Genomic DNA, 18,644 nt, shown 5'->3' on the forward strand with positions numbered 1-18,644 from the left:
GTATCTAGAGCAAACAAACTTTATTTAAGAACTTCCAAGCCTAAATACACTATGTATGTAGATCACATATTTCACTCTCATTAAACATCGATAGCACAAAATAAAATTCTATGAAACCTATCTTACGTAAGCTTTAAGAAAAGTAAAAGCTAGGACTTTCAATAACACCACAGTCAAAAGTTGTCAGTGTAATGAATACACTCCCCAATTAACTTTCATTGAAAAACTCATATGTACACTTTACATTATCTAAGGTCACATGTTTTCTTTGTAGACGTACTTATAGGGCCATATGTAAGCGTGTCAGAAAAAAATCTTATAAAAGAGCAAAAACACCAAATCTAAGCAAATCTAATGAAGTACTTCACCCAGGTTCTAATATCGTTCTCTGGCAGGAACTAGCCTGTCGGTTCCAGAGTTAAGTCACGGCACCAATGTAATCGTATAGTGGTTATAATAATGTCACGGCAACAATAAATTCGTATAGTGATAATTACTTTTATTTATCTCAATAATCCCATGATAATTTCTAACGTCTTTAGTCACCAAAGTATAGTCAGTCTCAAAGTCACTCTAACTATACTCCAAGTTCCAGCAAAATGAAAACACTTGTTATGAGTTTTTATAGATTTATTATGGTGCATGAAACAGGGTACAAAAACATTATATATATACAAAAATATACACTAACCTTCCCTTTACCATCCTCACCAAGTTATAACAAATGTAAGCCTGCCTTAATATTAATAAAAATCCAAGTAACCCAAACCTAATGCCAACCCTGACTTAGCACGGACTAAACGCCTAGCATGCTGCACAATGGACATTTACGGGAAATGGAGACTGGGGCCCACCCATCTACCCGGGGAAGTGAGTTGACTCGAACCTTAGAGAAGATTCCACGTCAACTGCCGGACTAAGGCAAATCATGACTTTGTATACACCGCGCTCTGGGGGTGTGTTTCTCTTAACCAATCAGAACGACTATATGTATTTATAACTCAAACCAGCATTTTCCCAAATTATTATGAATGACACCGACACTTTCCGAATGTAAATTAAACGAGTACAACCAATCATATTTATCGTTACGTTTTGCTTAAAGCTATAGACGAACATGTGCTTTTCATGTGATCATGATAAATATAATCCTATCACACTAGCATACTGTATCATCATCTTTTAATATTTAAATAAGCTTATCATAATTACCTATCCTATCGCATTTGTACAGTTTCTGTCATTTTAATTGCAAAAGTTATTTTTTCATTTGTCAGACTTACATTTTGTATTAAATTTGTGTATTATATAATAAGTTAGTGTAGACTTATCATGTTTATATGAGTAAAAATTATAATAGGAAGGAAGGGGTCTTTTTTTTCTTAATGTATTATGATGCATCAAATATAATGTAGGCCATGACCCTATGGGATTGTTCTGACCCCATGGAACAGGAAAATACCAAATATCTTGAAAACTGTTGAGATCCCCACCACTAAACCATATATACAGTCAAACTTGTATTAAGCAGTCACCTGCGGGAGGCACCCAAAGTGACCTCTTAACAGAGGTGACCTTTCAATAGAGACTTATGATTTGCCAACATTTTATACCTAATTAAAACAATCATTGGATTTTATTTTAATTATATACTTGATATTTAGCATAATGTATCAAAATGATAGATAAAGTAATTGATTTGGTGTTTTTTTTTATAGCATCTATTACCGGTATATTTATAAATACATGTAAGTACAACTTCATAACAATGCATTGTGCATGCAATTATTTATATTTTTTTAATTATTGAAAAAAGTCAATGCGTGGTAAACCCTTGTCGCTGACATTTTCACAATAACAACACTATTTTCATGAGTACCGTATATTTAGAAAACAAACACTGTTAATACAAATCAACAATTTATTTTTTAACCGGCCGCATCTGAACTCAAAATCATAATCGAGAAATTTTCTCTTGCCTCGCAGTGGACATTTTTGACACATATTTCATTTATGTTTATAAAATAAACATTGTTAATACATGTTTGAACAATTCACTTGATTCCCATTCGTATCTGATCTGCCAGTTATGTATTATAAATACATCGATTAAATTGGTTTCTCTCGCCTCAGGCGTATAATTATTGTTTACATTTATTACCGACATTCGGAAGCCATGTTTAAAAAAATCCCCGTAAATCATGTGACAGTTCAAAATGGCCGCCTAATGCATGTCAACTGTACAGTTACGGATCAAAATACGATGACCGCTGACCGCGTTAGACAGGTGACCGCTCTTTAGAGGGCAATTATATAGGATTTTTCATTGGGAGGAAATAAAATGACCGCATACGAAATTACAAATACTTTTTAGATCACCTGAGCCAAAGGCTCAAGTGATCTTTTCTGATCACAATTTGTCTGTTGTCTGTCGTTGTCGTTGTCGTCGTCGTCGTTGTAAACTTTTCACATTTTCATCTTCTTCTCCAGAACCACTGGGCAGATTTCAACCAAACTTGGCACAAAGCATAACTGGGTGAAGGGGATTCAAGTTTGTTCAAATGAAGGGTCACGCCCTCTTTAAAGGGGAGATAATTTAGAATTATTAAAAAATTGTAGGTATTTTTCAAAAATCTTCTTCTCAAAAACTATTAGGCCAGAAAAGCTGTAACTTGTATGGAAGCATCCTCAGGTAGTGTAGATTCAAGTTTGTTCAAATCATGGTCCCCGGGGGTAGGGTGGGGCCACAATGGGGAGATAAATTTTAACATAGGAATATATAGAGAAAATCTTAAAAAATCTTCTTCTCAAAAACTTTTAGGCCAGAAAAGCTCAAATTGGAGTGGAAGCATTCTAAGATAGTGAAGATTCAAGTTTGTTTCAATCATGCTCCCCGGGGTAAGGATGGGGCCCCAATGGGGGGGTGGATGAATTTTTACATAGGAATATATAGAGAAAATCTTTAAAATCTTCTTCTAAAAAACTATTAGGCCAGGAAAGCTGTAACTTGTATGGAAGCATCCTCATGTAGTGTAGATTCAAGTTTGTTCAAATCATGGTCCCCGGGGGTAGGGTGGGGCCACAATGGGGGGATGAATTTTTACATAGGAATATATAGAGAAAATCTTTAAAAATCTCCTTCTCAAAAACTATTAGGCCAGAAAAGCTCAAATTGGAGTGGAAGCATTCTCAGATAGTGAAGATTCAAGTTTGTTCCAATCATGCTCCCAGGGGTTAGGATGGGGCCCCAATGGGGGGGGATGAATTTTTACATAGGAATATATAGAGAAAATCTTAAAAAATCTTCTTCTCAAAAAGTATTAGGCCAGGAAAGCTGTAACTTGTATGGATGCATCCTAAGGTAGTGTAGATTCAAGTTTGTTCAAATCATGGTCCCCGGAAGTAGGGTGGGGCCACAATGGGGGGGGGTAATTTTTACATAGGAATATATAGAGAAAATCTTTTTAAAAATTCTTCTCAAAAATGCTCCAATTTGAGTGGAAGCATCCTCAGATAGTGCAGATTCAGGTTTGTTTAAATCATGGTCCCCTGGGATAGGGTGGGGCCACAATGGGGGGCCACAAAGGGGGGGTATATAGGAATAGAGAAAAATCTTCTTATAGATACAACAAAAGGGGCTTGGTATTTACCATAAAAATATGTGGATAAAAATCGGCGGATATTTTAAATATTTTTAGCAAGATCTACCGTACTTAGTTGTCAAGATATTTTGATTTTGTTACTGTTATGATAAATTGATCAGAGTTAAGGCTATTGTTGTTCAGGTGAGCGATGTGGCCCCTGAGCCTCTTGTTTCAATTACCCCATCCCTGACACCGACGTATATATCTTTCGTGTCGACATTAGTCCTGTGCTTATCAAGCAGTGTCGACCTTTTACAGTGTTGTTTTTATATATGTAAAAAAAAGGGTAAGAGAACATTGTACTCGAAAACAACAGAGGGTCTTACTCCGTGGGCTGAAGTTTTCATAGCACCTACTATAGTCTGTCCCAAGATATCCTGAATTCAGATTTTGCTTAATTGCTTGATATTTATAAATACCCCAGGGTTCAAACGATGTTCATTCAAAAGTATGAAAAATTTCCAAGATTTCTCAGTCGAAACGCCCCTGTTAGCTTATCAGGTTTCAATACAATGCTAAAAAATGTGATGTCTACGGGTATTTTGTATTGCAGCAAGCCCGGATGATAACGTTGAAAAATTGCGCGATGTATTCCGAATGGAAAAAAGATGTAAACATTCTCCATTAAAAATCTCCGTAAGGAATCTGTTTTTGTTCCTGTGAATTTTTCCGAGTGAAAGATGATAATGTGTCAATGAAATTATCTTGGAAATTGTCCCTTCAACTATTTTAATTGCACTTCTTTCGCAGGTATGTGTATTTTTATTAAAAATCGTCCAAATGTACTGCATAAATATCTTGGGACAGACTATAGTGGTGGACAGCTACCATTGTAAAAATTATATTTAGGGAAAAAACAATAAAAACATCGCGCTCCGAAACATCGAAACACCCTACCCCTGAGATGAAATTGATAGGTTCACCCGCAAGTGCTCTCACACTGTCAACATATTGTGTTGGTACAACTTCTTTTTTAAAAGATATAGGCCCTCCTGTAATACATCTGTTTAGCATATATTTAAGCATTGAATGCTTATTTTTGGATGTCGTCGGTCCTATGACACACCAATGCGGTGCAGACAAATTGAATACCGCGCGTTAGCGCGGTATGATAATTTGTCTGCACCGCATTGGTGTGTCATAGGACCGACGACATCCAAAAATAAGCATTCAATGCTTATATTTATATTCATACTGATGTTTTTTTTGTATAAAATATATGTGTATCGTCGCTGTAAAGCCATTATATACGCTCTCAGTCAGGGATATGAAACATACATGGAACAGCCATATTAACATGTTATTTAGTACGCTTCCACGGCTAAAAATATAGTGCCATAAAATTTGTAGAGAAAAATCTTTTTGATTAAGGAGTAGATATAATTTATTGCTTATTTTTCAAAAGTACATATCAATCTGGTTATGTAAGATTGAACGTTTCATTTAATGTTACAAAAATAAATATACTCAAAACACGTGGTGACGTTCATATTTATGCTCATGGCGCATGAATTAGCCAAGTGTATTCATAGAAAATTGAACGTCGCAGATTTCCAATGCAAACATTATAAAAATAGTGCCTGTTTGGGAGGGTACCAGTTGAAATTGACACCCCGAGAAAACCATTGTCAACCGACGCTTCCACTATTTATTGTATTATACTGAATGTCTTCATTTTAATTTTATAGCAAATTACTGCTTTTATATAGAAAAGACGCGAGTTCTACGGCGAACCGTACGCGAATAATTTACGCGCATGTAACAATTCGTTCTATCGGCCCGTTGCTAAGTGTGTTGCTAACGCTGAGGGTATTAGAACGGATTGTCAACTGCTTCTAAACCAAACAGATTTCAGTATTTAACATGAAAGTATAATAAAAAGGGAAATATACACTGAATGTAAATATAGAATTATAAACATCGGGCTCGGAAACATTGAATGTCCGTTCTGTGTGGACTAAATTTTCAGTATATGTACCGTATCTAGTTTAACAGAATCTGACCCTAATGTTCTGAATTAAAAATGAAATACACCGACGAATATATCTTTCGTGTCGACATTAGTGCTGTGTTTATCAAGCGGTGTCGACCTTTTACAGTGTTGTTTTTTTATATGTTAAAAAAAGGTCAAAGAACATTGTACTCGAAAACAACAGAGGCTCTTACCCCGTGGTCTGAAGTTTTCATAGCACCTACTAGTGGTGAACAGCTACCATTGTAAAAATTAAATTTAGTGAAAAAAAAAATAATTCATCGGACTCCGAAACATCGAAACACCATAACCCGGAGATGATTTTATCATAACGGAAATTCTATAGAAATTGGTTAAAGTACATGCATTATACAGATAGCGTATGTCTATTTATGTTCATGGAGAAATGTGTTATTAAGTCCAGTGATGAGCCTGTCGACGCCGGGTCAGAAATATAAATAAAATGCTACCACTGACCACGGTGCGTCAGATCATTAGTATGCACTTGATCGCATTTACTTATTAGGAGGAGAATGTTTTAGCGCAGTGTCTGTGCGTATAAAATGGGGGTGCGGGAAACGCAGCTCTCCAGTAGTCATCTGGAAGCTGTCTTTCTGCCTCCTCTTTTTATACAGACTGGGACACGGGCTACTCCCCATGTAGAGGAGGAGCCTTTCCAGTAGCACCTTGGCTAGGGCACCCGCCAGGTGTGGGCATGTTGGGAATAAGATCTCGAGGATCAAATTAAATATCATAACACTCCATATAACTCCCTAGTGGAATTTTATAAAACAGTACTGAAATCGTTATGATATAGTAGTGGAGAAACCGGGATCGAGCGTTATGATATAGTGGTGGAATCCGGGTTTCCAACTTGTCCTAGCCGCCCCACGGAAAAGCCATCAACGACATAACGGACACAATTGGGACACAAACCTAAAGCAACAGCGCCTCCACAGCATCGTCTGATCATTACCACGGACGCAAACAACGCCTGGGATGCTCTTCAACACCCGGGACCGAATCGATTCCCTGGACGTAATCAACGCTTACAGCATATCAACGCGGACGGATACAACGCCCCGGACGCACATCAGGTCCCGGACATTAACAACGCACCGGAGAACCTCCCTAGCATCAGCCAGGAATATGTAGCAACGAGAACTACATGACACAGTACAAACAGCAGGTAGAAGCTCTCTTTTGTCTACCTTTAAAATGTCTTCACTTATCAAATTAGAGAAATTTAAAGGAGATGGTACTCAGAATGTCAAAGCATGGTTACAAAGTTTTACGCAGTGGGCCAAATTACACGATTTACCAGATTCCAAGGAGGTTAATGCTTTTCCGTTTTATTTAGAGGGTCATGCCAAAGTATGGTATGATTCATTACCGTATGAACAAAAAATTAACGCTACGCTACTAACATCTCTTTTTCAGGAAAGATTTACAGAATTAGAATTTTTTTTTGGATTTGTCGGTATTACAATTGAAACAAGAAAAAAACAGAACCTGTTGAAGATTTTTTAACAAAACTTATAAAAAAGGGAACTATTAAAAATATTCCAGAAAAAGTTTTACTTTCAGTTGCAATGAATGGTTTAAGATCTGATATTAAAACACATGTTGTTACGCAGAATCCCAAAACAATGGAACAGTTAAGGCAAATTGCAATTTTGGCAGAAAAATCTCAACCAAGTCAAATTACAACGTTAGAGACGTATGAAAATTTGTTGTCAGAAATTAAGAACTTAAACGAAAAAAAATGATGCAAAGACAGAAGTTAGTGAAATGAACCGTATGATGCCGCAAACTCAAGATTATTCCCCACAATTTGTAGCGCAACGACCACCTGTTTTTCAGCAAAGGCTTAGATATTACTCTCCGTCACAAAAAACACCTATTTACATACTAAGACGGCAGAATATCAGGGTAAATAGGTCAAGAACGACTAGATACGCGTTGCCCGATGTCAATGTAACACCTACTGCACAGCAGCAGCAGATAACACAACACCCCCGCATGATCGCTAAGCAATGTTATTTTTGTCTAGGCATGTGCATGGATAGATCAAGATGTCCAGCTCTGAATGCCTTCTGTTATAATTGTAACAGAGTTGGTCATTTTTCAAGGGCTTGCAAACAATCATGTTTTGTTCGACAAAAGAGATTCGCACCTATCTCCAGAAAATGTCTTTTAAATTCAAAAGTGCAAAATCCTATTTATAAGAGACAATCTCAACAATTAGAATATGACCAAAATAAAACTCAAAATTTTAAATCAAATCAACAATCTAATCGCAAACAAAAGAAAAGTCAAAAGAATTCAATAGAGTTGCAAGAGATGGAATCCCGTGATGCTTTAATTTCTTTTAAAGGAAAATGTTCTATTCCAGTGTTTGTACAAAGCGCTAGGTTTAACGCTCTTTTAGATACAGGGTCAGCAATTTCAGCCATTAATTCAGAAACTTTGAACAAAATCAAAATTAATGAAAATAAACTTAAAAATTCAGAAATTTCATTTATCACTGGTGCTGGGGGAACGGCACATACAGTTAATGGAAAAATCGAATTGGAGTTGAAAATAGGAGGTCTTAAATTTAATCAAATATTTTATGTCATTCAAGACTTGTGTAAATCTTTAATTTTGGGAACCGATTTTATGGAAAAACAAAAGGCATGTATTGATTGGGATACGAAAACATTGTATTTACAAGAGTTTTCTACTTATGTTAATATAATTAACGTAAGTAATGGGTTGGCCAGAGTCTCAAAAACAATTACCGTACAACCAAACGGCTTTGCAAATATTCCAATAAAACTCTCGCGCACTCAGAAAAACCATACCGACGGGCAATACACAAAAGCAGCTCGCAATCGCAAAGTGTCTTGTAATTAATCGGCCGAAGCGCGTGTTTATACAAGTAGCAAATGCATCCAATAAGAACATATGCTTGACCGCGGGCACGATAATAGCTACAGTGAGTACGATCCGTACACAATTGCAAGCTATTTATTCCATGGACGGAAATAACACAACTAGCAAATCAAAATATAAACATGTACCGTTAGACTTAACATCAGCTGTTTTATCAGATCAACAAAAACAAATATTTCAAGAATTTATTAATCAAAACAGTGATGTATTTGCAGAATTGGGTAAATGCAACAATTATTACCATTCCATCATAACAGAAACTGAAAAACCTATTCAATCGCAGCCATATAGAACATCGCCGAAAGCAAAGTTGGAAATTGAAAAACAAATTAAACAAATGTTACAATACGATATAATTGAAGAAAGTACTTCTGCTTATGCTTCTCCGGTTGTTTTAGTCAAAAAGCCTAATAATGAGTATAGATTTGCGATTGACTATAGAAAATTGAAAGCGGTCACTCAACTTCAAACTTTTCCAGCTACGCGTTTAGATGATGTATTTGATGCAGTAGGTCAAACTAAAGCTCAAATATTTTCAACCCTAGATTTGGCTTCGGGGTATTTGCAAATTGCCTTAGATGAACAAACAAAACATAAAACTGCTTTTTTTACGCATGATAATTTATATCAGTTTAAAAGAATGCCTTTTGGATTGGTAAATGCACCTGCGACTTTTCAAATGCTCATGAATATGATTTTGAAAGGTCTTACGTGGAAACATTGTTTGGTTTACATTGATGATATTATTGTATGGTCAGTAAGTTTTGAAAATCATTTAAAACATCTTAATTTAGTTTTTCAAAGATTACGAGACGCAAATTTGACATTAAAAGCACTAAAATGTTCATTTGCAACACCAGAAGTAAATTATTTGGGACATATTATATCAAAAGACGGAATAAAAGTAAATCCATTTAAAATTGACGCGGTAAAATCATATCCTTTACCTAAAAATCAGCATGATGTTCGCAGTTTTCTTGGTCTAGCAAATTATTATCGAAAATTCCAAAATTGCGTTACCTTTAAATAGATTGTTAACAAAGAACACGGTGTTTAAATGGACAAAAGATTGTCAAACTGCTTTTGATTCATTGAAACAAGCTTCAACAAATACTCCAATTTTAGCGTATCCAAATTTTCAAAAACAATTTATTTTATCTTGCGATGCGTCTGGAATGGCAATAGGTTATGTTTTGGCACAAATTGGAGATGATGATAAGGAACATGTAATCGCATATGGGGGAAGAGCGCTTACCAATTCGGAAAAAGCATATTCTGTTACGGAACAAGAAATGTTAGCGTTGGTATCGGCTATTGACCACTTTCGCGTTTATTTAATTAACAATAAATTCATTGTTAATACCGACCACAAAGCGCTTACATGGTTAAAAACTATAAAGCATACAAATGCAAGATTAATTCGATGGGCTTTAAAATTGCAAGAATATACATTTGATATTAAACATAGACCAGGAATAAAACATCAGAATTGTGATGCTCTTTCAAGAAGACCATACCCAGATCAAAACATTTCTTTCTCAAAATAAAAATGCATTCTCCCAAGATGATGATTTGTTACCGTCAGAAAAAACAGAAATAACATTCATTTATCGGAATGAAAATTATGAAGAAATTTTAAAAATGACTGAATATGTAACAGAAAATGAAATTGCAACAATAAATGTACTATCAGAACAAAAGCAAATTAAAAATGAACAACAAAATTGCCCATATTTTAAACATATTAATGAATATATACAACAAGGAGTTCTTCCAGCAGATAAAAATCGTGCAAAAGCAAAACCGTATGAGGCAAATCAAAATGAAATCATAAATGATGTACTGTATCACATATTCCAACCAAGAACTAAAAATAAAGAAAAAACGGAAGTAATTTTAAAACAATTAGCTGTTCCGGAAAAACTAAGAAATGATGTCATAAGGTCATATCATGATTCAATAGCAGGTGGATGTCATTTAGGGGTTCAAAGAACTTATGTGGCAATTAAACAAAAATATTTTTGGCCAAAGATGTATCAAAATATTTACGATTTAGTAACGTCATGTGACATCTGTCAAAGGGTTAAACGAGACACGTCAGCTCGCAATACACCATTGCATCCCTTGCCAGTCCAAGGTACCTTTGATAGATGGCATATGGATAGTTTGGCAGGGTTACCAAAAACAAAACAAGGCTATCAATATATTCTATTGGTTACAGTTTCCTTGTCACATTGGTCAGAAGCATTGCCAATGAAAACTTAGGAGGCTACTGAGGTTGCTCATTTATTATACAAAGAAATTTTTACTAGGTACGGGGCACCTAGAACTTTGGTCAGTGATAGAGGACAGAATTTTATGTCAAAAATAGTGCAGATATTGTGTAAAATTTTTCAAGTGACACGACACGTCACAAGTTCGTATCACCCACAAAGCAATATAGCTTGTGAGAGAATTAATTCCACGCTTGCACAATCGTTACGCGCCTATTGCCAAAAATAACAAACGCAGTGGGATTCAGTTTTGCCCAGCATTTTGATGTCATTCAGAATGAGTCCCTCAACGCAATCAACGGGGTTTTCGCCATATTATATGGTATTTGGAAAGGAAATGTTTTTACCGTTAGATGTTGCGTTGTTGCCATCTGTAGAATTACAAAAAGCACCTGATGCATACGTAAAAGAATTAATCCATAAAGTAAAGATTATTCAAGAAATCGCACAACAAAATGTAAAAGATGTACAAAAACTAAATAAACAACGGTATGATAAAAAAACAAACGAACCACAATTTCAGATAAGAGATCAAGTGCTATTTAAAATCATGAAACGTACACCAGGGAAAAAACATAAACTTCATCCTAAATGGGAGGGTCCTTATTATATAATTAAGGTTAACCCAAATCATTCCTTTAGGTTACGCCGATGTGATAATCACATTGAGTTGAAATCGTCGGTTCATGCGAATCGCTTAAAGTTATATAAGGATCCGCGAGATTTCCGACCACCACCTGTTAATGATAAGAATGGTGAAGTACAAAACAATAATCAAAATATTGTAAATCGAGATGATCTAAATAAGCAAAACTGTCAAAATAATGCGAAAGACAGAGCTAATCAAGATAAAGATAATAAAAAGCCAAATGGACAGTGGCATGAAGTTAAAAAGTTGTTGAAATCGAAATACATGAATAAAAAACGACATTATTTAGTTAAATGGGCGGATGGATCAAAACCCACTTGGGAACCGTCAAATAACGTATCACAGTTTTTAAAACAATTATATCATTCGTCAGTAAAGCAAAGAAAAAGAAAACGATATTGAAAAAAAAAGTATAACAATTGTATGAGAGTGTGAAACTAAAAGAAATGATATGAGGGTCATATAATTCAACAGTGACACGAAGAAAAAAGTGCATATTACTGAAATAAAAAAATTGATAATGTTGATAATCAGAATAATGATAATGATGATTACAAAATAGAATAAAGAAAATGAAGAAAAAATTGTCATATGATAATTAGAAAAAGAAAAGAAATGTGTGTCAAAATTGATAAGGTAAAATCGAACATAAATATGTATTGTATATTTAAATGTTATAAGAAAAGAATATGATCAAATGCATAAAAAGGGATATCGTTTATTAAGGTTGGTTTCAATAAATTTGTGCTCAATCATTTTCAGTCTTCATCATTTGTTTCTTCTATCAGGGTACCCGCTTTCTTATCGTACTATTTTCACTTTATTACATATTAATGGGCACATTTTGATTGATTTGTCTTCCTTATTTCTGCGAGAATCATACCTTTTGTCATACAATATGAGCACCGACTCATTTATGGTGTAATGTTTCAGGGCAGATTATAATGTAATCGAGTCCATTCTGATCACATACCTCCCATCAACTAGGCATATGATAGATTCCGTAGTTTGATGAATGAAATAATTACTGAGTGTTTAGATGTATGTAATTATTAACATGAAATATAAAGGAAAACTAATATATGTTAACAAATGCAATTAATGCATGAAATAAGGCACAAGATATATCTTTCAAAATAACAATGATTTTTAAAGAAATGACATGTTTACCTAATTTTCATATATGATTACTACTAACTAACAGAAAAGTATGTACATGTATTGTTTATCAGTTCAGTTCAGTTATCAATCTTCCTTCTTGTGTATCGCATTTGCACGTGCAACCACCGGCTGTTAATGATAACATCACAGTTCTTAGGTCAGTTCATCCTAGACTAATGGTTATTTGGCAAGATTGTTTTTACGAGAGAGCTAGCATCAGCGTCTTTACAAATACATGGGTTAATTAGCATCACTGATAACTAAAGAAAATAGATTAAAACAGAAAATAAAACAAATCATATTGTCAATACTTTGTGTTGACTTTAACAATCCTGATTACTGTTTCAAAAGAGATAAGCATCTATGCAAAATGACCTCTTTTCAGACACAGATGTATTCTAACGTGTTCTGTGAATTGGTTGAAATGATTTATATTATAACATTTGGCCTACTATTTAACATTTCGGTCACATTTATCAAAAACTACAAACATCACTAATTAATTCAATATAAAAAAAAAGTAACAACATACTTTAAATATCCTTAATTTTAAAATCTTTTATTAATGATTTTTTATATTATTCTAGCAGGTTTTGTTTTGAAAATTTTTAATTTTTTAATCGGTGCAACACACCTGTGCATTGGTTCTCGATATATCATCCTGAAATAGTTATCAATATTTGTGTAACACACAAATCAAGGGTTAATAATATATTAAATTTAAAAATAAAATGCATGTATACAAAAACGTAGAACTCTTGGTACATAGAATTCTTTGTAACATTAAAAGCATATTTTTGTCTCTATTCTCTTGTCCTCACAGCTTTATGGTAGAAAAAAAATGTATTATGGTTACTGCTGACGGTCATACTGAGATTCATGTATAATTTTTCGGTAATATTAATTGTATTTTGCCAATATGGTTACTTGATGACAAACAAATATTTTGCGAGACAATAAATGAATAATTTTTTACAAACAATATTTATTTTGACGATGTGCTCTTTTCCACGGATGTGATATACAAGCGTTGAACTTTGATTTTGTGAACCTTAAATAATAATTGGGTTAAGACAATAGTGTTAATGAAAATTATATGTGATCAAATGATTAATATCGATCTTAGTTTATCATGTATTACTGTGAAGCACTAGTCTAAAGAGTTTGGCGACTCTATCCAGATAAAATGCATAAGCTAAAATGTTGTTAATATATATTACAATAGTGTGTTCCTTATGATACAATATTTTATTGTGTGTTGTAATCCTTTATTATTTTTTGTGTGTTTTTGCAAGATTTTAATTATCTTTTTCTCGTTGTAGATGTATATGTACGAGCCATCTGAATCACAGCGAAGATCCGAATAAAATTCAAAATTATATTAAATGTTTTTAATCTTGAGGGCAAGATTTTTTGTTAGTGGGGGGAATTTATCATTACGGAAATTCTATAGAAATTGGTTAAAGTACATGCGTTATACAGATAGCGTATGTTTATTTATGTTCATGGAGAAATGTGTTATTAAGTCCAGTGATGAGCCTGTCGACGCCGGGTCAGAAACATAAATAAAATGCTACCACTGACCACGGTGCGTCAGATCATTAGTATGCACTTGATCGCATTTACTTATTAGGAGGAGAATGTTTTAGCGCAGTGTCTGTGCGTATAAAATGGGGGTGCGGGAAACGCGGCTCTCCAGTAGTCATCTGGAAGCTGTCTTTCTGCCTCCTCTTTTTATACAGACTGGGACACGGGCTACTCCCCATGTAGAGGAGGAGCCTTTCCAGTAGCACCTTGGCTAGGGCACCCGCCAGGTGTGGGCATGTTGGGAATAAGATCTCGAGGATCAAATTAAATATCATAACACTCCATATAACTCCCTAGTGGAATTTTATAAAACAGTACTGAAATCGTTATGATAATTTTATTAGGTTCAGCCGCAAGTGGTCTCACACTGTCAACATATTATTTTAATTGAACTTCTTTTTTAAAAGATATAGGTCATCCTATAATACATCTATTTAACATAAATCGAAATATAAACATAGGGTTCAGAAACATTGAATAACCGTTCTATGGGGACTGAAATTTTCAGTGTTACTTACCAATAGTCTAGCACTATCACTGTTAAGCAAAGCTGAAAGTACATGTACCCTATATAGTTTAACAAACTCAGACCCTACTGTACACCAAGGGAGTTAAAAATGATATATCTTTGGTGTCCACATTAGTGCTGTGTTTATCAATCGGTGTTGACCTTTTACAGTGTTGTACTCGAAAACAACAGAGGCTCTTACCCCGTGGGCTGATGTTTTTAAGGCACCTACTAGTGATAGAGAGGTACCATTGTAAAAATTATATTTAGTGAAAAAACAATAAAAACATCGGGCTCCGAAAAATCGAAACACCATTTCACGAAGATGATACTGTTAGGTTCACCCGCAAGTGGTCTGACACTGTCAACATATTATTTTAATAAAACTTCTTTTTTAAAAGATATGAGTCATCCTTTAATACATCTATTAAACATAAATCGAATTACACACATCGGACTCGGAAACATTGAATATCCGTTCTGTGGGGACTGAAATTTTCAGTGTTGCTTACCAATAGCCTAGCAATATCACTGTTTAGCTGAAAGTACATGTACCTTATCTAGTTTAACAGAATCAGACCGTACTGTACACCAAGGGAATTAAAAATGAAATACACCGACGTATATATCTTTGGTGTCGACATTAGTGCGGTGTTTATCAAGCAGTGTCGACCTTTTACAGTGTTATTTTCATGTATGTTAAAAAAAGGTAAAAGAACATTGTACTCGAAAACAACAGAGGCTCTTACAATATGTACCCCGTGGGCTGAAGTTTTCAATGGCACCTACTAGTGGTGGACAGCTACCATTGTAAAAAATACACTTAGGGAAAAAAACAATAAAAACATCGGGCTCCGAAACATCGAAACACCCTACCCCGGAGATGAAATTGATAGGTTTACCCGCAAGTGCTCTCACACTGTTGTGTTGATACGACTTCTTTTTTAAAAGATATAGGCCCTCCTGTTATACATCTGTTTAGCATATATAGAATTATAAACATCGGACTCGGAAACATGGAATGTCCGTTCTGTGTGGACTGAAATTTTCAGTGTTAGTAACCAATAGTCTAACAATATCACTGTTAAGTTAAGCTGAAAGTATAAGTACCGTATCTACTTTAACAGAATCAGACCCTAATGTTCTGAATTAAAAATGAAATACACCGACGTATCTATCTTTCGTGTCGACATTAGTGCTGTGTTTATCAAGCGGTGTCGATCTTTTACAGTGTTATTTTTTAGTAGTGGACAGCGCAAGATGTCTGACACTGTCAACATATTGTGTTGGTACAACTTCATTTTTAAAAGATATAGGCCCTCCTGTAATACATCTATTTAACATAAATCGAATTATAAACATCGGGCTCGGAAATATTGAATGTCCGTTCTGTGGGGACTGAAAATTTCAGTGTGAGTAACCAATAGTCTAACACTATCACTGTTAAATTAACCTAAAAGTACATGTACCCTATCTATTTTAACAGAATCAGACCCTACTGTACACCAAGGGAATCGAAAATGAAATACACCGACGTATATATCTTTGGTGTCGACATTAGTGCTGTGTTTATCAAACGGTGTCGACCTTTTACAGTGCTGTTTTTTTATATGTTAAAAAAAGGTCAAAGAACATTGTACTCGAAAACAACAGAGGCTCTTACCTCGTGGGCTGATGTTTTCAAGACACCTACTAGTGGTGGACAGCTACCATTGTAAAATATTGTATTTAGGGAAAAACAATAAAAACATCGGGCTCCGAAACATCGAAACACCGTACCCCGGAGCTGAAATCATTAGTTCACCCGCATGATGTCTGACACTGTCAACATATTTTGTTCATACAGCTTCTTTTTTATATGATAAAGGTCATCCTATAATACATCTATTTAACATAAATCGAATTATAAACATCGGGCTCGGAAACATTGAATAACCGTTCGATGAGGACTGAAATTTTCAGTGGTACTAACCTACAGTCTAGCAATATCACTGTTAAGTTAAGCTGAAAGTACATGTACCCTATCTAGTTTAAAAGAATCAGACCCTACTGTACACCAAGAGATTTAAAAATGAAATACACCGACGTTTATATCTTTGTTATCAACATTAGTGCTGTATTCATCAAACGGTGTCGACCTTTTACAGTGTTGTTTTTTTACAATATGTACCCCGTGGGTGATGTTTTCAATGGCACCTACTAGTGGTTGACACCTACCATTGTAAAAATTATACTTAAGGAAAAAAACCCAATAAAAAATTATATTTAGTGAAAAAACAATAAAAACATCGGGTCGGAAACATCGAAACCCCATACCCGGGAGATGACATTGTAAGATTCACCCTCAAGTGGTCTGACACGTCAACATATTGTTTTAATAAAACTTCTTTTTTAAAAGATATAGATCATCCCGTTATACATCTATTTAACATAGATCGAATTATAAACATTGGGCTCGGAAGCATTGAATAACCGTTCTATGAGGACTGAAATTTTCAGTGTTATTACCAACAGTGTAGCACTATCACTGTCAAGTTAAGCTGAATGTACATGTACCCTATCTATTTTAACAGAATCAGACCCTACTGTTCACCAAGAGAATCAAAAATGAAATACACCGACGTATATATCTTTCGTGTCGACATTAGTGCGGTGGTTATCTAGCGGTTTCCACCTTTTTATAGTGTTGTTTTTTTTTATGTTAAAAAAGGTAAAAGAACATTGTACTCGAAAACAACAGAGGCTCTTGCCCCGTGGGCGAAAGTTTTCATGACACCTTATAATGGTGGACAGCTACCATTGTAAAAATTATACCTAAGAAAAAAAACAATAAAAACATCGGGCTCCAAAAAATCGAAACACCATTACCCGGAGATGATATTGTCAAGAACACCTGCAAGTGGTCTGACACTGTCAACATATTGTGTTGATACAACTTCTTTTCAAAAGATATAGGCACTCCTGTAATACATCTATTTAACATAAATCGAATTCTAAACATCCGAGTCGGAAACATTGAATGACCGTTCTAAGGGGACTGAAATTTTCAGTGTTACTTACCTATAGTCTAGCACTATCACTGATAAGTTAAGCTGAAAGTACATGTACCGTATCTAGTTTAAAAGAATCAGACCCGACTGTACACAAAAGGAATTAAAATTGAAATAAACCGGCGTATATATCTTTCGTCTTGACATTAGTGCTGTGTTTATCAAGCGGTGTCGACTTTTTTGAGTGTTATTTTTATATGTGTTAAAAAAGGGAAAAGAACATTGAACTCGAAAACAACGTAGACTCCGACGCCGTGTGCTGAAGTTTTCATTGCACCTACTAGTGGTGGACAGGAACCATTGTAAATATTATGGTTCGGGAAAAAAAACACAATAAAAAATCGGGGCTTCGAAACATCGAAACACCGTACCCCGGAGCTGAAATTATTAGGTTGATCCACAATTGGTCTGACACTGTCAACATATTGTGTTGATACAACTTCTTTTTTAAAAGATATAGGCCTTCATGTAATACATCTATTTAACATAAATACAATTATGAAAATCGGGCTCGGAGACATTGAATTTCCGTTCTGTGGGTATTGAAATTTTCAGTGTTTGTAACCAATAGTCCAGCACTATCACTTTTCAGTTAACCTAAAAGTACATGTACCATATCTAGTTAACAAAATCAGACCATACAGTACAACAAGGGAATTAAAAATGAAATACACCGACGTATCTATCTTTCGTGTCGACATTAGTGCTGTGTTTATCAAGCGGTGTCAACTTTTTACTTTTTTTTTTTTTTTTATAGTTAAAAAAGGGTAAGAGACCATTGTACTCGAAAACAACAGAGGCTCTTACCCCGTGGGCTGAAGTTTTCATGGCACCTACTAGTGGTGAACAGCTACCATTGTAAA

General features: G+C 34.9%; 1 long non-coding RNA gene across 1 annotated transcript; it reads left to right on the forward strand.

Annotated features, from left to right (window-relative positions):
- The first annotated feature begins 6,003 nt into the window (after positions 1–6,003).
- On the forward strand, positions 6,004–14,037 carry LOC128160010 (uncharacterized). Its single transcript, XR_008240225.1, has 2 exons — positions 6,004–6,805; positions 13,959–14,037. It is a non-coding gene; the product is annotated as an uncharacterized LOC128160010 (long non-coding RNA).
- Positions 14,038–18,644: the final 4,607 nt, after the last annotated feature.

Source organism: Crassostrea angulata, chromosome 8, assembly GCF_025612915.1.
Source record: "Crassostrea angulata isolate pt1a10 chromosome 8, ASM2561291v2, whole genome shotgun sequence".
Lineage (NCBI taxonomy): Eukaryota > Metazoa > Mollusca > Bivalvia > Ostreida > Ostreidae > Magallana > Magallana angulata.